The sequence below is a fragment of the Cetorhinus maximus genome, chromosome 2 (genome assembly GCF_964194155.1).
Source record: "Cetorhinus maximus chromosome 2, sCetMax3.hap1.1, whole genome shotgun sequence".
In the NCBI taxonomy this organism is placed as follows: domain Eukaryota; kingdom Metazoa; phylum Chordata; class Chondrichthyes; order Lamniformes; family Cetorhinidae; genus Cetorhinus; species Cetorhinus maximus.
In genome coordinates, this window is record NC_135880.1 from 194,904,228 (window position 1) to 194,926,340 (window position 22,113).

Sequence of the window (22,113 nt, forward strand, 5' to 3'; positions counted from 1 at the left end):
ATGTTTTCAGTTTCCTGAATGGTACCTGATCTTGCCTGCTTCTCCTTTAATAGTTTGGTTAAAAGCTGTTTGCTGATTTTTAAAATGGCCTCTCTTCTTGCAGGAATGGCACTCTGCATTTTGGCAGGGCATTCTTTGTGCCAGGGTAGTCTTTTCCTGCCACATGGGTGCACTGAATAATGCCGGCTACCGTGCTCTCTTTTGTTCTCTGTTTGGGGTTAGGTGCAATTTCTGTGTGCTATAAACTGGGCTGTATCAGCTGGTTTTCTCCACAAAAATTATTTTTTGCCTTGATTAAAAATTTTGTTTTGCTTTCTATCTTCTGCCTGCCTCGCTTTCCATACAGCTTTTGATAGAATTAAATCTTTCCTTGATTGGAAAAAAATCCAATAGTGTCTCTTCTAAGACTCCCACAACAATGTGATCCTGAATTAATTCAGAGCTCCATATTAACAATTTTCTGTTAATCAATATAGTTAGTCTATAACGGAATCTATGCTTATTCCCAGTCTTTGAGTACGCCTATTAAATTGTTTTTGCAAAGACTAAAATAAGTATCAAAACTTTTAATAACTTCTTATGTTGCCGTGTCTTTGTTTTTTGCCCTGTCTTGACCATTACATAATCTACGCTACTGCCTATGGCTTAGAGTAAGGTACTGGCCTGCTCCTTGCTAGTCTCCTCTGCTGATCCTGATGCTGTTCTATACCTGGAAAACCTGCAATGCCAGTTCTGCCACTTCTTGGCTTGATCCAGGCCTGCCACGTGGTCGAAGCACCCTGGTAAAGGTCGGACTTTTCTCCCCATATTTCCTTTTTAATGTTGCCGTTCTGGAGTTTGGTTGAAGATTTTTCCACACTGTCCTTGTCCTCCAGTCATTTCTCTTGCTGCTTCTGCCAGTCACTGAGCTCTTAACTTGTTGTTCCTTTCGTTGTGTTTTTCTCTCTCTACTGTCACCATCTTGTTGTTGTTGGTCTTTGATGTGGTAATCATGGGTCTGGACTTACAGACAATGCTGGAGGCAAGACTGTTGGTAAACTGTACCTTTTATTGAACATTATACTAACTATGTACAATACAGACTCAGCACGAGGCTCTACATAGAACTGTCTCCATGCTCCGTTATCATGTGATTTAATGTCACTGATGATGTAGACTATATATTTACATATTTAACATTTAATCATTTATATTGCAATAAGTGTAAAATGATTGGGCGGAACCCAAAACTTTCAGTGAGTAAGAGCTTTCTTGGCCTCATTTCTGCGTCTCTTGTGAGATTGCTTGCTATGTTTAGTCAACAGCTCCATTATCATTGTATTATGTGACTGTCTGGATGGTAGAAGGTGAACTAGATGGACCTTCTGGTCATTTTATGTTTAGCAATTCCTATGTTCTTTATATACACCCTGGGCAGTATTGTGGGTGGAGAGGCCTGATTCAATAGGTCTCCACCCCACCTCATTTCCTCTCCATTTCCATAGTAACTGTAAACAAAAAAAAAAAAGAAAAATGATCCACTGGATTTCAGTTGTTTGCTAGGTGCTAACTTGCTCACTCCCGTCATGGCCTGGTCCCACTGAGAGTGCATACATTTTATTTTGTTCCGTTAATTTTCCTCATTCCTCTTCATACAGAAGTAAGTGTAAAGGGTTGGTGGGAGTCTGATTGACTAAGGGTTCAACACAGATCAACAGAGCTGTCCCACAAGTTAGTCTCACAGCAGCCTGACATAGTCATACCCATAGAACATGCTGTTTAATCACCATCTCTAGGTATTTCCTGTCCCATTGGCAGGCCTGGCACATCAGAGGGGGTGGCACAGGGCCATATGTTTGGGAAGGAGTGACCTGGAAGTCCTCCAACGTCGATTCCAAGCACCATACAGTCTCATGGCATTAGCATGGGCAAGGAAATCTTCTGCTGATTACCATCTATTGCCCCCCCTCAGCTGATGAATGTTGGTCATCACTTGGATGAAGCAGTAAGAGTAGGAAGGACACAATGTCCATTACCAAGAGTGGCTTGGTAGCACCACAACTGTCTGAGCTGGACAAGTCCTGAAGGACATATCTGCCAGACTGGGCCCACGGTAGGAGAGAGACAACACAAATGAGACAACACATAAACCTCCTTCTGATTGTCCTCCCAAAATACCGGTTGTACCTCCGTCTGTCCATGATAGTATTGGTTAGAGTAGCCATCGCACAGTCCTGGTGGAGACAAAAATCTCATCTTCAAACTGAGGACTCACTCCATTATGTGGTATGGCACATCTCAGCCTCCTTCTAAGGTCTCCACCATGACAAAAGCCAGTTTAAAGACAGTTCGATACACGCCATTTGATATCAAACAGCTGAGCAGACTGGATGCGGTAAAGGCTTTGGCTCTCGACAAAATTCCACCTCAGTACCGAAGATTTGTGCTCCTGACCTAGCCATGCCTCTAGCCAAGCTATTCATGTACAGCTCCAACACTGGAATCTACTCAGTGGAACATTTCCCAGGAATGTCCTGTCCACAAAATTCCAACTTGGCCAATTACTGCTCCATCAGCCTACTCTCAATCATCAGCAAAGTGATGGAAGGTGTTGTCACAGTGCTGTCAAGTGACACCCACTCACCAATAAGCTACTCATTGATACTTAGTTTGGGTTCTTGCCAGGGGCACTTGGCTCATTGCAATTTTAGTCCAAACATGGACAAAAGAGCTGAATTGCAGAGATGAAATGAGCATGACTGCCCTTGGCATCAAGGATTCATTCAACCAAGTGTGGCATCAAGCCTAGCAAAACTGAAGCCCACGGGAATCGGGGGGAAATGCTCCACTGGTTGAAGTCTTATCTAGCACAAATTCTCACTCTCTGCCTCCTATCAGCTTTTGTTGGTCGGGTTGGTGATGTGCAGGCCTCTTACAAATAAAAGTCAGACTTTTATGAGGCAGAGTGGCCATATTTATTTAATTTTTTGTGAGAATTCCCTGCAACCATGAGAAACAGGTATGACTTATGAGAAATCTTTACGTAGCCCCAGACTCGGCCTTCCCACTGCCTTCAGCAGCAGCTCATTGGAGCCACTCATCTCAAACACTAACTCAATGCCAGGGACAGTTCCCTTGAATCCCTGGTGACACTGGCTTCCTGCCCGATTTCCCATTCCTTGCCAACACCTCTGGCAACTTTTGTGAGGGAGTCAGTCCAGAGAAATGTAACTCGGGCCTGTCTGGCTGGGATGGGTGGCCCACCTATGCCTGAAAGCCACGGCTATGGTCTGGCAGCTACAGATTTTAACCAATGTATAGCTGCCAGGCTAGTATCATATTTAATACTGTCTTCTGACTACTTAGTATCTTGACAATGTAACAAAACAGGAAGGGAAGAGGCTCCTACTACAGTATTGCCTTCTGTACCCACTCCATTATGCTGCCTAATGGGCCCGATTTTAACTATGAAAATGAAAGGGCTTTGAGTGAGTTAAAATCTCGCCCAACGTACAGAGACTTGTCTAGGAGTGGGACTTGAACAGACTCAAGCACAAAAATCGAGGCTGACACTTCAGTGCAGTACTAAGGGAGTGTTGTAGTGTCGGTGGTGCCAACAAAGAAGAGAAGGATAGTTCCCCCTGGTGCCCTCACCAATATTTTTTATCAATGAACACTGGAAAAGCAGGCTATCTGATCATCACATTCCTGTTTGCGGGAGCTTGCTGTGCACAAATTGGCTGCTGCATTTTGTGCATTTCAACAGTGACTGTTATCTCATTGATTGTAAAGCACTTGGTATATGCTGTGGTTGTGAAAAACGCTATTTAGATGCAAACCTTTCTTTCTCAGACCACGGGAGTGTCCTGCCTCACCCTAGATTACAGCTGGGTGGGAAGTATGATGGGGGTTGAGCATTTGCCTATAGGAAGGAGGCAACATTGCTCTGGAAGTGGCCAATTAGAAGTGTGTATTCTAATGAACCTGCATGTGGGTAAACACAGCAGCCATTCTGAGTGTAGTACTGCCCGTGCATGCACAGAAACAAATAACTAGTTTGTCTTGTTAACTGGTCTTTTGAGATGCAGGTTGAAGGAGAGGAGTTTGTGAGAAAATGTTTCCGTTGTGCAGATGCAGAGAAACTACTACGTCTGCTGGGGGCATCCAGAAGGAAGAGGCACAATGTTAAAAATAGAGCCAGGTGATTCAGAAATGAAATCAAAAGGCACTCTTGCATGGTAGTGAATATCTAGAACTTCCTGCAAAAGACTGTGGGTGTTCAATCAATTGAAAATTTCAAGACTGTATTTGATAGCTTGTTGTTGGGTAAGAGTATCAAGGGATATAGAGAAAATGAAATTTGAGATAGAGCTTAGCCATGATCTAATTGGTCGAACAGACTCGAAGGGGCTGAATGACCTGCTCTTGTTCCAATGTACCTTTGTACCCATGTAGAAATATTGGCCAGAGCATTGGGGAAGGCTCCTTACTCCTCTTCAAATGGTGCTATGGGATCTTTATCAGGTAATTGGGAACTCAGGACATTGGCAGAGGTGTGGAAAGCACCTTGCAGTCACCCCTTGTCTGTACATGTTTGGGATTTTTGAAAGGAACAAATTTGCACCTATTATACCTTTGCAGGGTGATAAATACTTTCAACAATTAGCAGTAAATGCTAGATACATTCTCTTGTCTTGATGATAACACACTGGGATCATAATGGATACAAGGGTGGAAATTGAAATCCTGAAATGTACAGAATAAAGATGTTAATCAGACTGAACATAAAATGATTTATTGGTGTTTATAGATGAGCATTGTCATCCTATTACTTCTGAATTCCAAGATGCCATGCAGATCGTCATTCAAAGAAAGTATGAAGAATGCTGCTTTGCTCCTTTTCTGACTGCACACCTATAAATTGAGGCCATTTTCCAGAGAACTGGACCAAGCTCGGATAAGGTTCTGGCACTTGCTAAATGTAGCAAATCTGCATACGTAGCTGACATCTCCCTAGTATCCTGAAGAACTTGGGTCAAAATGCCTGCAACAGGCTGCCATGCTTCGGTGCCAACATGCAAGCCTCTGGCCAAATGCCTAAGTTATGGCAATATGCAATTGCCATCCTGAAACTGGGGCAAGCAACCAATGACCTGACAAAACCATCGGCCAATATCATTGCTGCATGATATGTATCAGCTCTTGGAAAGGATGATACTCCAAAGACTTGCTAGTCACTGAGCGATGTGAGTTTAGCCCTGGTTGCAGCACCTGTGACCAGGCAATTATAATGCACACCGAAGCTGGTTATCTGCGCAGCCTCAAGATAGCAGAAATGTTTAGGGACTTGTCTGCAGTGCATCTTTCAGAATAGAGAAAGAGAGTCTACTGCTGAGTGTCTAATACAGTATGGTGCAAATCAACATTGCACCCATGAATAGCCATGGTCACCAAATAGCCATCCAAGCCAAACCCCTCCCCAAACCAAAAGCCCATCTGCTGGACACTTAAGAATATGGAATCAACTAGGGATAAAGCTATTTTAGATCTAGTATTGTGTAATGAGGCAGGGTTAATTAGTAACATAATATTAAAAGATTCACTGGGAAATAATCATACTCCAATCACAATAAGGAATTTAATTGTATTATGTCATTTTCAACCTTAAGCAAGAATATTAAACTAAAAGCCAATTACATATGTATGAGGGAACAGCTAGTTACGGTTGGTTGGGAAAATAGACATAAAGGTAAATAAACTGGGAAACATTTAAAGAAACAATTCAAAATGTTCAACAAAAATACATTCTGTTGAAAAACAAAATCTCAGCAAGAAAGATTCTTCTGTGGCTTACTAAGGAGGTTATGGGTAGTATTAGATTTTTTAAAAAAGAGGCTTATAATGTTTGCAAAAGTTTGGGATTAGGAGTGTTTTAGAAATCAGCAAAGAGCCACCAAATAGTTGATGATGAGGGGAAAAATAGAATGAGAGTAAACTAGCCAAGAATGTATTTTAAAAAAAACAGATGGCAAGAGCTATTACAAGTATATTTTAAAAAAAAAGAGAGTAGCTGTTGGTCTGTTAGAATCAGAGACAGGAGAAATTATCATGGGAAATAAGGAAATTGCAGAGACATTGAACAAATGTTTTGTCTGTTTTCACAGTAGAAGACACAAGTTACATACCAGAAATAAAAGGTAATCTAGGGGCTAATGAGTGAGGAAATTAGGTAAACAATATCAGCAGAGAAAAAGTAATGGAGAAACTCAAGGGACTAAAATCTGACAAATCCCCAGGACCTGTTGGCCTACATCCTAGGGTTTGAAAAGAGAAATCTGCAGAGATAGTGAAATGCAAGGGGTATGATTTCCCAAAATTCCCTTGATTTTGGAACCACCCCAGTGGTTTGGAAGTTAGCAAATGTAACACCACCTTTCAAGAAAGGAGAGAGAAAATAGGCCAGTTAACCTAACATTGGTCATCAAAGTGCTAGAATCTATTAAGGAAGTCTTAACATTGCACTTAGAAAAACATAGCGTGATTAGAACAAGTCAACATGGTTTTACCAAAGGGAAATCCTGTTTGACAGATTTATTAGAATTTTTTGTGGATGTAACTAGTAGGGAAGATAAAAGGGGAACCAGTAGATGTAGTATACTTTTTTAAAAATTTGTTCAAGGGATCAGGATGTCACTGGCTAGGCCAGCATTTATTGCCCATCCCTAGTCCTTTATTTGTGCTTGGGATGTGGGCATCTCTGACCAGGTCAGTGTTTGTTGCCCATATCTAATTGCCCTTGAACTGAGTGGCTTACAAGGCCATTTCAGAGGGCAGTTAAGAGTCAACATCATTGCTGTGGATCTGGAGTCACGTATAGGCCAAGTAAATTTCCCTCTGTAAAGGTCATTAGTGAACCAGATGGGTTATCAATCAATGATAGTTTCATGGCCACCATTACTGAGACTAGCTTTCATTTCCAGATTTTATTAATTGAATGCAAATTCCCCATCTCTGCAGTGGTTGGATTTAAACCTTTATCCCCAGAGCACTAGTCTGGGTCTCTGGATTACTAGTCCAGTCATCTGGCAGATGGAGTATAATGGGGAAGTGTGAGGTTATTCACTTTGGTTGTAAGAATAGAAAAGCAGAATTTTTTAAAGGCATCGGATTTGTAAATGTTGAAGTTCAAAGAGACTTGGGTGTACTTGTACAGGGAGAATGAAAGTTAGCTAGCGTGCAGGTACAGCAAGCACTTAGGAAAGCAAACAGCATGTTGGCCTTTATTGCAAGGGGAGTGCAAGAATAAATAAGGTTTTGGTGCGTTCACACCTGGAATACTGCCCAGTTTTGGTGTGTCTATTTACGAAAGGATATGCTTGCTTTGGACAGCAAAGGTTCACTAGATTTGTCCCTGGGATGAGGCGGTTGCCTTATGATGAGAGGCTGGGTAAATTGGGTCTATGTTCTGTGGAGTTTAGAAGAATGCGAGGTGATCTCATTGAGATTCTGAAGGGACGTTTTGGATTAGAGTTAGTGATCTGTATTATGATGTAGCAGTAACATCAGTCATGTGCTAGAACACCTGTAGAGCAGACAGAATAGCCTGCACACAAGATAGCTGTACTTACCTTCTAACCTACCTGAGTTGTTCAAGAGTAGAGGGAAACCACCCCTCACCTGGAATAAATTAAATCACAATACAAACCACAAAACAGTCTTGACAGGGTAAGCACTGAGGTTGTTTCCCCTGACTGGGGAATCTAGAACATGGAGGCACAGTCTCAGGATAAGGGTTCAATCATTTAGGACTGAGATAAGGAGAAATTTCTTCACTCAGAGTTGTGAATCTTTGGAATCCTCTAGCCCAGAGGGCTGTGGATGCTTCATCACTGAATACATTTAAGGCTGGGATAGAAAGATTCTCAGGAATTCCAGGGATATGGGGAGCAGGCAGGAAAGTGGAGCTGAAGCCAAAGATCAGCCACGATTGTGTTGAATGGTGGAGCAGGCTCAATGGGCTGTATGATCCACTCCTCCTCTTTCTTATGTTCTTGCTTGAGCACTAGACTGTGAAACCTCAAATTGCTACTCTGGTTTATACTTGAGGCCACAGATCTGTGGTACTGAGCACAGTCATGGGATTTTCCAGATTGCCTAGTTGGTAGTTTCACATTCCATCAAAATCTGATTTTAAAAACTGCAGCCTCAGTGAGGACCAGAATTAATTTAATTCCCAAATTAGTCGGGACCAGGTGATCATCTTTGTCCTTGCTTTGGCAGCTAAATATCAGCACTGATTTTAGCACCTTCTGGTTAAACCTCTCCCCATAATTCAGTTGCATTACTTGCCCATGCTGAAGCCCAATATATTTGTACACATCTGCCAGCATCTATTAGAACGGGGTTGGTACTAGGACCCTTGCTGTTCCTGATATATATTAATGACCTAGATCTTGGTGGGCAGGGGACAACTTCAAAGTTGATGATACGAAGCTTGGGAGTGTTTTGAACTGTGAGGACGGTGTGGAACTTCAAGAGGACATAGACAAGTTGGTGGAGTGGGTAGATAGGTGACAAATGAAGTTCAATGCGGAGAAGTGTGAGGTGATGCATTTTGGTAGGAAGAACATGGACAGACAATGTAAAACAAGGAGTGAAATTTTGAAGGGGGTGCAGGAGCAGAAAGACTTGGTTGTGTATATATACATAGATCACTGAAGGCGGCAGGACAGGTGGAGAGAACACTTAATAAAGCACATAGTATCCTGGCCTTTATTAATAGGGGCATAGAGTACAAGAGCAAGGAAGGTATGCTGAATTTATATAAGATGCTCGTTAGACCTTAGCTGGAATATTGTGTACAGTTCTGGGCACCATATTATAGGAAGGATGTGAACACGTTGGAGAGAGTGCAGAAGAGATTTACAAGAATGGCTCCAGGGATGAGAAGCTTCAGTTACGAAGATAGATTAGAGAGGTTGGGACTGTTCTCCTTGGAGAGAAGAAGGCTGAGAGGAGATTTGATATAGATGTTCAAGATCATGAGGGGGCTGGACAGAGTAGATAGGGAGAAGCTGTTCCCACTCGTAAAAGGGTCAAGAACGAGAGGGCACGGATTTAAAGTGACTTGCAAAAGAAGCAAATGTGATGTGAGAAAAAACTTTTTCACACAACAAGTGGTTTGGGTCTGGAACGCACTGCCTGGAATTGTGGTGGAGGCGGGTTCAATCGATGTATTCAAGAGGACATTAGATGTTTATTTGAATAGAAACAATGTGCAGGGGTATGGGGGAAAAGGCAGGGCAATGGCACGAAGTTATAATGCTCATTTGGAGAGCTGGTGCGGCCATGATGGGCCGAATGGCCTCCTGTGCCGTTAAGATTCTGTGAACGGAAACAGAAATAACTATAGAATTCAGCCAGGCCTGCAAAAATTCAGACCTGTCTATTAATGAAGACTTCCGGATGTTTGTGGGATGTGGCCTTAAATCCAGGAATCTCTTTTGGATTTGCAGCCAAAACTACTTCAAAACCAACAGGGTCATGAATCAGGACCTGATCACAGACCTTGGGGATCAACCACCCAAGTTCACCAAACCATCTGATACATAGGTAACTGCCAACCTCATCAGGACTTAATATGGGGGTTGCCTCTACCATCATCAATAAAAGGAAAGAAAGACTTGCATTTATATAGTGCCTTTCATGACCACAGGATGTCCCAAAGTGCTTTGCAGCCAATGAAGCACTTTCTTTGACGTGTAGTCACTGTTGTAACATAGGAAACATGGCAGCCAATTTATTCCTAGCAAGTTCCCACAAACAACAATATCACGATGACCAGAAATCCTGTTTTTGTGACGTTGACTGGGGGATAGGTAGTGACCAGGACACCAGGGATAACTCCCCTGATCTTTTTTGAAATATGTGTCGTGGGATCTTTTACGATCACCTGAGGGGGCAGAGAAGGTCTTAGTTTAAGGTTTGATTTAAAAGACGACAGCACTGCCAGTGCAGCACTCCTTCGCTACTACACTGGAACGTCAGCCTTGATTATTGTGCTCAAGCCCTGATGTGCAACTCAAACCTATGACCTTCTGACTTGAAAGGTGAGGGTGTTACTAACTGAGACATGACTGACACAAATGGAAGCTAAAGGACTGTAAACCACAGTTAATCTTGTGAAGCACAGGTCGCTAAAATAGTTCTCTGGGAGAATAACTGCCATTCATTCTGTATCCCCAGACTCTGTAGAGTAAGTGACCAGTTTGGACGTCAACATTCAATGCTCCTTTTTAAACTTCCATATGAAAGAAGAATATAGACGATGATGTGTTGTAGCTAATAAGTTGATGTTTTAAGTGTTTAATGAGCACCAATTAGCTTTTTATCAGAAGGATTATCATCAGTGTTGGATACTGTAAGATTTTTGGGTTCGAGGGCCACAGATACTCAAGATAAGCAGTTGACTATTCGTAAGTAATTTTAAGATAAACTTAAGAAGTAACAGTTTAACATATCTAGTCAGAAGAAGTGTACGACCTGTGATAGTTGGGGAATATTGAGTTATTCTGTATAGGTGTGTGTGATTTAATTAAGCTGGGCAAGAGATTAATAGGGGCCAGGTTGTCTTGGGGGAGAGGGGCGGTGGGGGGGCGCGGGGTTGTAACATCAAAAGGATAGAGGTGTTAAATTTGAGGTACAAGTAAATAGGATATATCTAACATTTGTATTTTTAGATAAGTGGAGAGTTTGTTGAATATTAAAGAGCAGACAGAGGTACCAAGAAACATGTTTGCATCTTGCAGGAGTTCCACAAGTAAATAGTACTGGGGTTATTATATTTTATTGACCTGAAAACAAAGACAAGATAGAGACATAAAAGATTTTATATTTGGAAGGTTTTGAGTTTCAAAGAGGTGTGAGAACAATGGAACTGGAGATGAAAGGGAAAAAAGGTACTTTAGAGTTACTGTGGAGAGCATAAGATAGAGATAGCTGGAACTGTTTGAGCTGTTGAACTATAGCTGGAGCTCTGGGCTGGGAGATGATGCAGCTTGAATCAATGATCCAGTCAAACCAGAAAGGTCTGGGCTGCAACAAGCAGTGTTATTCTGAAGTGGATTCCACCGCAGAGTGGATGAGGGTAGAGGTCGTGTGGTATGCCTTTATTGAAGCTACAGCTGTTAGCATTGTTTAATATTACAGGATTTCTTTTGTAGTTAACATCTATAAGGGCCAAGTAGTGCCTTTTTGGGGAATGTTTTATTGTGGCATGGCTGATGGTAAATGCCAAGCTGCCCAAATCCCAAAGGGAAACCTGAAAAAGCTGCAAAAATTGTTTTTGCAATTTGTATAGTATGGGGAGCGGTTATGAAATTGGGAAATTATGTCCCTGACTACTTGTGATGATTTTATATTAGAGTAAACATTTATTAAGAGTAAAGCAAAAAAAAAACCACAATTACACTTAAACACAAAAATGGCTTCATACAGTAAACAGTACTTTATGGCTTCATACAGTAAACAGTACTTTAAAACAGTTCCACAAGATCTTAACTACACTCAGAGCTAACCACCTTCTTTTCTGTTCAACTATCTTTATAGATTTTCAAAATCTAGAGAATTCCAATAACTTTTACCACGCAGTGTCTTTTTTCCTTGTGGTGTCCTCTGAGGCTGATGGCAACTGTTTCTTTGGGTCTGCCTTGTTCACATGATCTTCTGGGAGTTCTGACCAGCTATCTTGCTGTCCTCTGGGAGATCTAAACAGCTACCCCCTTACGTGGGCTTCTGTATTTCTTAAATGCGTTCCTTCACATTGATCTCTCTATTGTCTCAACCAGTCTCTTTAGAAATGCTTTCTTCCCAGACTTGATTAAACTCTTTGTGTTAACTCCTAGGCTTTCAAAAATATAAATGTACCTGATCTTTACCTTATTTACTTACACCTTTTTACAACCTGCACATCCCCCTTTGAACTAATCAAACAACTCAATTCAAATCTACCCCTGTTATTGTTTTATGTAAAACACTGATTGAAGTTCCTCTTGGTTCATTAACATATCAAAACCACTTCTTACTGTTGGTTTTAGACTCTTCCAGTCGCTTTGGCTCTTATTCCAATTACCATATTTACACCTCCAACAGCCTGACTTCCAGTGCATGAGAAATATGACAGGCTTATTAACAGAAGAAAAGTATTACAATTTCTTGTTTTCTTGACACCTCACCCCATTTTTAGAAAATAAACCATCATAATTCAAAAAGACAGTTTCACTTTCTCAACCTCTTTCCTATTAATTACTACTTATAATGTAATAGTATGGTGTATAGAGATAATTATCATGCATTAACATGATAATATACCCAAGGTTTCATTAAAAATAGTGTCCACTTCAGCTCTTTGTCCCCAGCTTTCACGTGTCCAACCTTCCTTACAGCTTAAACCCTTGATAATGCATTTGCAATTAGGTATTCTCATCCAGCCACATGTATAATTTGTAAGTTAAATGGTTGTAATAATAGACTCCATCTAAAGAGTCTAGCATTTCGGTTTCAGAACTTTTCCAAAAGCCTTAATGGGTTATGGTCAGTGTAAACAATTGTTTCAGATGAATTGTTGGCAACATAAATTTCAAAATATTGCAATGCCAGTACCAAACTCAGTGTTTTCTTCTCAACAGTGGAGTATTTCTGTTGATGATTATTTAACTTCCTTGAAAAATATCCCACAGGCTTTTCAATACCTTTTCAATAGGCACCATCATCCTGCAACAATACAGTACCAATACCTACATCACTTGCATCAATAGCTAATTTAAACTGCTTGATATAATTCAGTGTCACTAAAACTGGCACTGTTGTCAACACAGTTTTCAGATTTTTGAATGCATTTTGACACTCCGCCCAGTTGAACAACTTGTTCTTTATTAAGAGTTCAGTCAATGGAGCAACCATGCTACTAAAATTTGGCAAAAATTTCCTGTAAAAACTACTCAGGCCCAGAAATCATTAAACTTCCCTTTTTTGTTGAAGGCACTGGGAACTCATCAATCTCCTTTTATTTTACATCTCTTGGGGCTATATTACCATGTCCAACAGTATGGCTAAATATGTGACCTGTGCTTTCGCAAAGTCAGCCTTAGCCAAGTTCGCCACCAAATTAGCTTCTTGTAGATGATTGAATAGTTCTCCCAGATGCTGTAAATGTTCCTCCCGTGTTTGACTGAATACCACCAGATCATCAATGTACACAGCACAGTTACTCAGTCCACCAATAACCTCTAGAAGGTTGCTGGTTCCTTTTTTCATATCAAACAGCATGACTTTGAACTGATAGAACCCATTTGGTGTTACAGAAAGTGAAACCTCTTTCTCCCCTTCCGATAAAGGTATTTGCCAATATCCTTTCAGCAAGTCGATCTTTGTCTCAAATTAAGGGTGGAAAGCAGGACGAGCAAGGTACAGATAGCCCCTTAACTAGCACATTCCTTAGATAATATCACCACCTTCAACACCTCTTTGTCCTTTTGTCTGTGACATCTTTTGGTTATCTCCACCTATCACTGGCCCTCTATGCAGCTCTACTTGTCCCACCCCTCCTCAAACCAGTTTATATTTCACCTCTCTTCTATTTTTACTTAGTTCTGTTAAAGGGTCATTCGGACCCGAAACGTTAACTGTGTCCCTTTCTGCAGATGCCGGCAGACCTGCTGAGTTTTTCCAGGTATTTTTGTTTTTGTTTCAGTTAATTGCACTTCTGTCTCTTTGCCCTATCTTCTAGATTCCTCCTCCTCCTCTCAACTTATGAGTCATGATCGTGATGGCCCACAGCCTGGAAGCAAAGCAGGATGTTCTTCCTGCAACACTTCTGTGGATTGCTTTTCCACAGGCTGTTTAACTACAGTAGGCATCACCAACACCTGTGACCCAGCTATATCATTTTCCACGATAAATTGAACCCCTAAAATAGGCAATTTCTCCACTACTCCTACAATCACTTCATTTGTTTTCAAGCTACTTTTCAAATTCACCTTACACAATGGAAAGCTTTTTTGTTTCTCCATGAATTCCCCTCATTAATAGCTTTACCTGAAAAATCCCCTCTGGACAATAATTATCACTATCCCATAACATTAAGGATTGACTAGCTCCTGTATCCCTTAAAATTTGTATATCTTTGCCAACTTCACCTTGTACACATGAAAAGACTTTTCCCTTACAGGCGAAATCTTTAAACATGTCTGCAACCTGCCTTTCAACATTCCTTTGAATAGGTTGTGAACCCATTTTCACACCTTCGGCTAATACTTGTGTTTGCTTTTTTACTTGAACAAATCCTAACAGTTTTTCTTGTTCTAAAGCCTCTGACTTTACAGCCGTTTTCATAGTTCCTTACTAAACCACAGCATTTCCCATGAAGCCCCTAGCACATTGATTTCGTATGGCCAATCTTATTACAATTAAAACATTTAAGCTTTCTTACATTCCTTCCACTCTCAGCACCTTCCTTCCTAGTTTGAGGTGAAATCTCCTTAGAATCTCCAACCGTTCCTTCTCTTTCTTGACAACCTACCTTCCTCTCGCCTTCCCATTTTCTATCCTTCTCAGATTTAAAAGGGTGTTGATAAAAAGTTTTTGATTTATGCCTGACTAGCAGTTCTAACCCTTTGTTCCTCCACATGGATTCTTACTACTAAAGGAAGTGAACCTTTAAAATCTTCTAAAAGAATTACTTCTCTAAGGTCTTCATAGGTTCCCTCTATTTTTTAGTGCCCTTATCAGCCTGTTAAAATCACTTTGTTTGACTCTTTGAAACTTAATATAAACCTATCCAGGCTGTTTTCTCTCATTTCGAAATTTCTGTCTGCATGCCCCTGGAACCAACTCATAGACACTCAAAATAGCTGCCTTCAGTGTATCATATTCCCCAGATATTTCTTCTGACAGTGATGCATTCATCTCATTAGCTGTACCCACCAACCTAGACTGTAATAGCAATGTCCAAATTTCTTTTGAATATTTCATCTGTTTAGCTATCTTCTCAAGTAAGATAAAGAACGGTTCAACATCTCTTTCCTCAAACTTTGGAAGAGTTTGTACAAATTTAAACATCTCCTTACTTGGTTTTAGATTGGAAGTGGTCATTTCATCCTCAGAACCTCCCTCAGCTTCTGAGATCTCTTTTTCAACTTTCAGCTTTCTAAGCTGATATTCCCATTCTCTTTCCTTCTCCCTTTCCTCAATTTCTAATTTCTTCAGTTCTAATTCCCTTTCCTGTTTTCTTTCTCTCTTCTGCCTTTCTGCTTGTTCTCTTTGGAATGCTCTTTCTCGTTCCTTTTCTTTTTCTTTTGCTTCGAATTCTGTTTCTTCAGATCCTTTGCTTGTTCAAGTTCAAGCTTCTTCATTTCTAACTGAAGTCTCACTACCTCCAGCTGTGACTCCTCACTAGTTTCAGGTATCCCTTCCAATTTCAAATGCTGTGGTATTACTTCAATCATGCCTGCTTTCTTTACCCCTGCAGGTAATCATAATTATAACTTATCTGCCAATTCTATTAACTTGGCTTTAGCTACCTTTTGTAAACCATCCAAGGTTATATAACATCTACTCCCAGACAAGTTGTAGCAACTGCCAAAGCTGTTTTGCAGTTTCTCACTTGAAAATCTCAGTGCCACTCCAGGTTCAGTATACTCCACACCCTCATTGTCTTTAAATTCACCAATTCCAAGCCAATCGAAGAATTATTCTTTTAAAATCCTGGATGAGGTCCCAATCTTGTTATGGCACAGCTGATGGTAAATGCTGAACTGCCCAAATCCCAAAGGGAAACTTGAAAAAGCTACCAAAATTGGTTTAGGAATTTGCATAGTATGAGGAAAGGTTCTGAAATCAGGAAATGATGTCCCTGACTAGTTGTGATGATTTTATAGTAGAGTAAATGTTTATTAAAAGAATAAAGCAAAAAAAAGCAATTACATTTAAACACAAGAATGGTTTCATACAGTAAACAGAACTTTAAAACAGTTCCACATGATCCTATCTTAACTACCCTCTGAGCTAACCATCCCCTTTTCTGTTCAGCTATCCTTATAGATTTTCCAAATCTATAGAATTCCAGTAACTTTTACCACATAGTGCCTTTTCCCTTGGGGTGTCCTCTGAGGCCGACAGCAACTGGTTTTCTCGGTCTGCTTGTTCACATGATCTTCCGGGAATTCTGACCAACTATCCTGCTGTCTTCTGGGAGATCCTAACAGCTACCCCCTCACAGGCTTCAGTATTCCCTTAAATGCGTTGCTTCCCTTTGACCTCCCCATTGTTTCAACCAGTCTCTTTAGAAATACTTTCTTCTCAAACTTGATGAAACTCTTTTTTGCTTTAACTCTTAGGCTTTCAAAAATATAAACTTATCAAATCTTTACTTTATTTACTTACGCCTTTTTGAAACCTGTACATCCCCCTTTGAAGTAAAACAACTTGATTCAAATCTATTCCTGTTATTGCTTTATGTAAAACTCTGATTTAAGTTCCTCTTGGTTCATTTACATATCAAAACCACTTCTTACTGTTGGTTTAGACTCTTGCAGTCACTCTGGCTCTTACTCCAATTACCACATTTACACCCCCCAACAGCCTGTCTTTCCATGTATAAGAAATATGACAGGGTTATTAACAGAAGAAAAATATTACAATTTCTTGTTTTCTTGACAGTTTCATAAGACTAACATTAATTATGTAACTGTAAATGTTTGTTCTTATGTTTTCTTTTATTCTTAATAAAACTTTTATTTCTAATTTTAAAAATCCCAAAAGTGTCACTGGATCTCTCATTGCTGGGATCGGTACGTCATCACCTTGTTATCAGAATACAAATAAAAGGGTATAGCCTGTAAACCAAATTTCCCCCTGGGATTTGGTTTGTGTAGCAATTAACACCGGCTGTGGTCATAACAGTTGGCACAGTGTGTTGATCTCAGTAGCTTGCAATAGTAGCATTCTGCTCCCTAGTCGAAGTGTTAGGGAACTCTTCTCTAAGTCTCCCTCCTCTTCCATCTGAAGAACGTGGCTGCCTGATGAGCACTGCCACCTCACCAGTACTGCCCACTGTCCCTGGGCACTTGTCAATATACCCTTTTTCTGGGGGTTGGTAGCTTACCCAGTGTAGATCATCCATTCAAACCCTTCTGACCAATGGATACAGGACAGCTACCCAAAATGTCAGGATGGTTGCCACCTCCTTTATTTGTTACCCTGCTTGAGGTCAGCTTTTTAGTTCACACCATGCTGAGGGTCAATTTCTGGCCCTTTCTTAACACTTGCTTATATAAGGGGGGTACACAAGACACCATCCTACCAACTTAGAAATGGCAGCCTGAACCAAATGACGTTGCTGTTTCCAGGGACTGTTTAGTAGTCGAGGTGTTTAGAAATTGCCTTTCCAACGAGATAATCAATGCTGTTTAGCTAATCTCATAAAAGTCCTATACTATGCAAAAAATACCAGTTTCTTAAAGACCCCAATTTCTTACTATACTGACTTTAAATAGAACATTACAGCACAGGACTATCCATTAATCTGTACTAGATCTTTGCTCGAGCAATCCATGAATAATTCCACTAGCCTGTGCTTGCCTCATTGCTTTATATCTTGCTCTGTTTCAAATGTTTGTTCATGGTTTCCCTTAAGACATGCTGCTTTAGCTAATCCCTGTGACGAGCTATTCTATGCAACGAGACTTATTCTCCTCTTATGTCCATTTTAAATTGAAGACCTCAAGCCGCTGACTTTGCAACCAGAGGATCTATTTTTCCCGATCACTTACCAAAAGTCTTTATACTTTAAAAATCTCTGTTAAACCTTCTCTTTGCCTTACATAAAAGCAAAACACTGCAGATGTTGGAGATCTGAAATAAAAACAAAGTGCTGTCAAAACTCAGCAGGTCTGGCAGTATCAATGGAGAGAGAAAATAGGGTGAATGCTTCATGTCGAATATGACTTCTTTGGAACTGAAAGGAGGTAGAAACCTGTGGGTTTTATACTATTGAAGTCGGGGGAGTAGGGGGACGTAGAATAAGGTAAGGCCTGGGATAAGTTTTAAAAACAAAAGTGTCATGGAACAAAAGAGAAAGGAAACAAAGCTTTGTCCAAAGTGAGTGTTAATGGCAGAATTGATTTCTACGTCTTTGCCTCCTTTGTTCCAGTGGACATAGTCCCAGTATCTGGCATCTCCCTTTAGAACTGTTGTTATTAGGAATGGGTAATAAATGCTGCCCTAGCCAGCAACGCCCACATCCCATGAACAAACTTCAAAAAGTATCCCATCCCTTGGATAATTCTCCTATTAATTGTAGTATCCCATCCCAGTGAATCTATGCTGTTTGTCCTCTATAGTTTGTGCCTTTTCTATAATGTGGTGCTCAACTGTGTACATAATGCTCCAACTGTGGCCTAACCATCATCTTGTACAAATTTATTGCTATCTCTTCGTGAAATACTCTGTGTTTCTATATATAAAACGCAAATATTAATGATTATTCTTTGGCTTTGCCTATCTACATTTGCACCTTAATGTAGGAGAATTTCTTAGACTCAGTCCTACCCTACCACTCTCCCCCCCGCACCCACAAGAGGCCCAGAAACATTGTGAAAGACCAGGCCAAAGTTAACAGTGAGGACGGGATGGGGGTTCGTGTGGTGGGGTTCGTGGGATAAGGGGAGCAGGGAGGTTGGGAACAAGGGCAGGGGGTGGCTTTCAGTGGCCTCTTCCCTTCCTAAGGTATGGTCCCTCAGAGTGCCTGACAATGAGGGACCCCTCTAGCAGGCTGCTGGTGACGTGGCAAGGTTCACTAGGCAGCCTTTTGAGGGTACTTGAGGAAAGCTTGGGAGGCTCCTGTTAAATCCCTGAGACACCACTAAGTTGTGGTGCCTCGGGTATAATGGATGTCAATTGGCTCGTTAGTGAGCTTCATTGTCATCCTGCTGCCGGTGCCCAGGACTCCCACATCAGCCCCTTCTGTCCTCTGACTTAATCAGGGAAGGTTCTCCCATCACCGGGGGACTGACATAAGGCCTCTCCTGTGGTTAAGTGGACCTGCATTCTATCCACCCTTCGGGAGGGGCCTAGAACCAGGTGAGAATATAAATCATTGGCAGTCCAAAAATCAGAGCGGCAACATTAAAAGTGCCTTTTTTGTAGTGATGGTTGTGTATGTTGTCTACTCACTAATACAATGGATTGGATTTGAAATCACCATAGGCAACACAAGAGGAAATGATTTTGGATAAAGGTACAATCAGTAAAAGCATTGGGAGTAGGGGAGGGTCGGGGTGGAGAGAGAGAGGGCGAGGGTCCGAAGCATGTTGTTGTGTGAATCAACATTGATCAGCACATTCTGATAAAGCCAGTACCACTTGCAACTCCTGGACAAAAAAAAAAATCCATAATTCCTGTTGTCCTGTGGGTTAACCTCTCGTGCTCATTAATACCACCTGCATGTAGCCATTGCCAGTAATTCACTGATAGCATATTACAAGCGAGCGGCAAAGAAAGACTTGCATCTGTAGAGGGCTTTTCATGATAGCTCAAGGTGCCTTTCAGCCAATGAAGTCCTTTTGAAGTGTAATCACTGTAACTTGTAATATGTGAAAACCCTATTAGCGGCACTAAAATGTGCTGTGTCAATACATCGTGCTAGGGTTACAAACTTTGCTGTTGGAGCAAAAGATTGCAAAGTTTTGCACTGTATAGGATAGATGTTTGTTCAGTAAATACACCTGTGAAGTGCATTTACCCATATCATTTGTAAGGCATTTTTTACTCAATGAATGCATGTGGCTAACTAAAACATTGTTACTATAACCTATGGTTAGTTTCCAATTTCTTCTGGATCTAGAAGTCACCTTTGTAGGTGGCCCTTGGCATTACTAAAGGCAGTAGCGCTCTCTCATATATCTAATAAGGTGAAGACCATCACGGGTGACAGCAGTGTTTATTATTTTTTAGTCAGAAAATTAGCTTTTGTTTTTATTTATAAAACATATCACTTTCCTCTGAAATAGTTGTCAATGACGTCCTTGGCTTGTGAGTCTTTACCGTAGTCCTTGACAGCAACACAACTGCAGCATATAACCTTGCGAGCTTTCCCTTCTCGGTCTATTTTGCACAGGCCTACCCATTCACCAGGTTTCTTGTTGTCATCAACCTTAATCAGGTTGATCTGATGCTCAGCACAGAGTGCCTCTACCAACTTAACATACTGTGCCTCATCGCAATTGCCTGCCAGGACACACAAGTGAGCCTGTCGCTTGTCCAACACCTTGACAGCTTCCCCGGAGACCACAACACAAGCCATTGTGGATGGACGCAGTTTTCTGCACTTCCTGAAGTGCAGTGTGAACATCCATGACCCCGCCTGCAGTTATGCATTCCTCAGCCATTGCACTGCTTCTATGGTGAAGGCCATGAATCCAGCCAAGATGAATAGCTCCCTGATGCTTGCAAGGATCTCATTTGGAAAAAGTTTGGGAACAAATCAGTCTGATTCCAAAGCTGTGGGTACACAGTATAAACCAAATTCTTCAGTTATTGTTGAATAATAAATTGGAAACTCCTTGATAAACTTAGCAAGATAGTTAACAGTAACTATCTTACTGTTAAGAATTATGCAAAATAATTATGTATTTGCTAGTATAATTGAAAAGAGAAAAGATACCAGACTGCTATTTGTTGAAGCTGTATAAAGAGACTTGTTCTAACTTTTTTGTTAGGCTGTGGTGATAGTGCAGCTGGAAATTCAAATATAACCATAACAGTGTAACTATTCTGCTGACATGGCTAGACTGATTGCAGTTCATGTGTGTAGAAGTATGTGTGCGTACGTGGGTGTGTTTAATCTACAAATACAGTCGGCATCTCTTATTTGTGAAAGCAATCAAACAGTCTCCTGCTGAAGCCATTGACATTTACACCTAGCTATGTTTTGCAAATCGTGTCCTAGTGAAGTTCTGGCCACCTCATTTTCAGCTCCATTACTGGTCAAGTTTTTTTTGTTTTTGAAAATGTTCAAATGATCAGCGATAGAAGTCTGTACAATTTGCTTTCACTCTCTTCCCTCCTTTTATTGAAGGTTATTGGTCTCATTGAGGTGTTGCCTCTTGTTTGAGTACGCTGCTGTCTCAGTTTGGGAAATCAAGCATTGGATGGTCAATTAGCTGCTGCCTGGTGGGAAGACGGCCAATTAATGGTGCAAAGGGGGCTCTGCGCCCATTCAGGAGTCTAGGCAGGGACGTCATGCGGCAGAGGGGTTATACGGTGAACAGGAAGTCAGTCACAACTACAAATTTGAAGGCCCCCTTCTCTCTGAAATCTGCCTTTAATTCATATGAAAGGCTCAAGAAAATCAAATGAAGGCAGAAATCATACAGACACTGCACTGCCGCCGTCACCATCAGGCTACATTCAGCCATGGTCCCAGTGGCAGGCCTTTCCTTCTGTCTTTGTGCTGCCTCGCCTTTCCTGCCATAAAGCACTCCCACACTTTTCCCATCTGACGTCCGCAAAATGCGGCAGGCAACGAAAATTTGCGTACAATTGGCTTTTTAACCAGCTCAATAACTTGTTAATTGGCAATTTCAAAATGGCAGGCAGGCTTCAGATTTACACGCCTGTAATTTCAGAGGCTGGCATGATGACAACATATTGCTGACTCGCACCATCATTGCTGTATTTTAAGTTCATGTGCATGGAGGGGTTGGCCCATCCAATTTGTAACCGTAAAATCCAGCCCTAAGTGTTCCTGATCTCTAACGTGGTATGCCCCAAAAGCACTTTCCAGAAAATTAGGTGTATCTGAAAAGTGATTGCTACTGTGATGTGGAAAATGCAAAAGGCAATTTGTGCACAGTAAGCTCCCACAAACAGCAAGGAGGTAATGACTGGATAATCTGCGTTCAGGTCATTGATTGAGGAGTAAATATTTGCCAGGACACTGAGAACTACCTTGTGCTTCTTTGAGATAGTGTCAATGGAGCTTTTACGTTGACCCGGGAGGACAGATGGCTCTTTGGCATAAACGTCATATTGTCAGAATCTCCAACAGTGCAGCACTGCCCCAGTACAGCACTTGAG

The 22,113-nt window shown here is 41.1% G+C and overlaps 1 protein-coding gene and 1 pseudogene across 3 annotated transcripts in view; one reads left to right on the forward strand and one right to left on the reverse strand.

Moving 5' to 3' along the window:
* Positions 1–22,113, forward strand: part of LOC144668853 (arginyl-tRNA--protein transferase 1-like) — a 77,769-nt gene that overhangs the window by 8,001 nt on the left and 47,655 nt on the right. The gene's annotated exons all lie outside the window — the stretch shown is intronic.
* On the reverse strand, positions 20,003–20,429 carry LOC144690905 (small ribosomal subunit protein eS12 pseudogene; annotated as a pseudogene).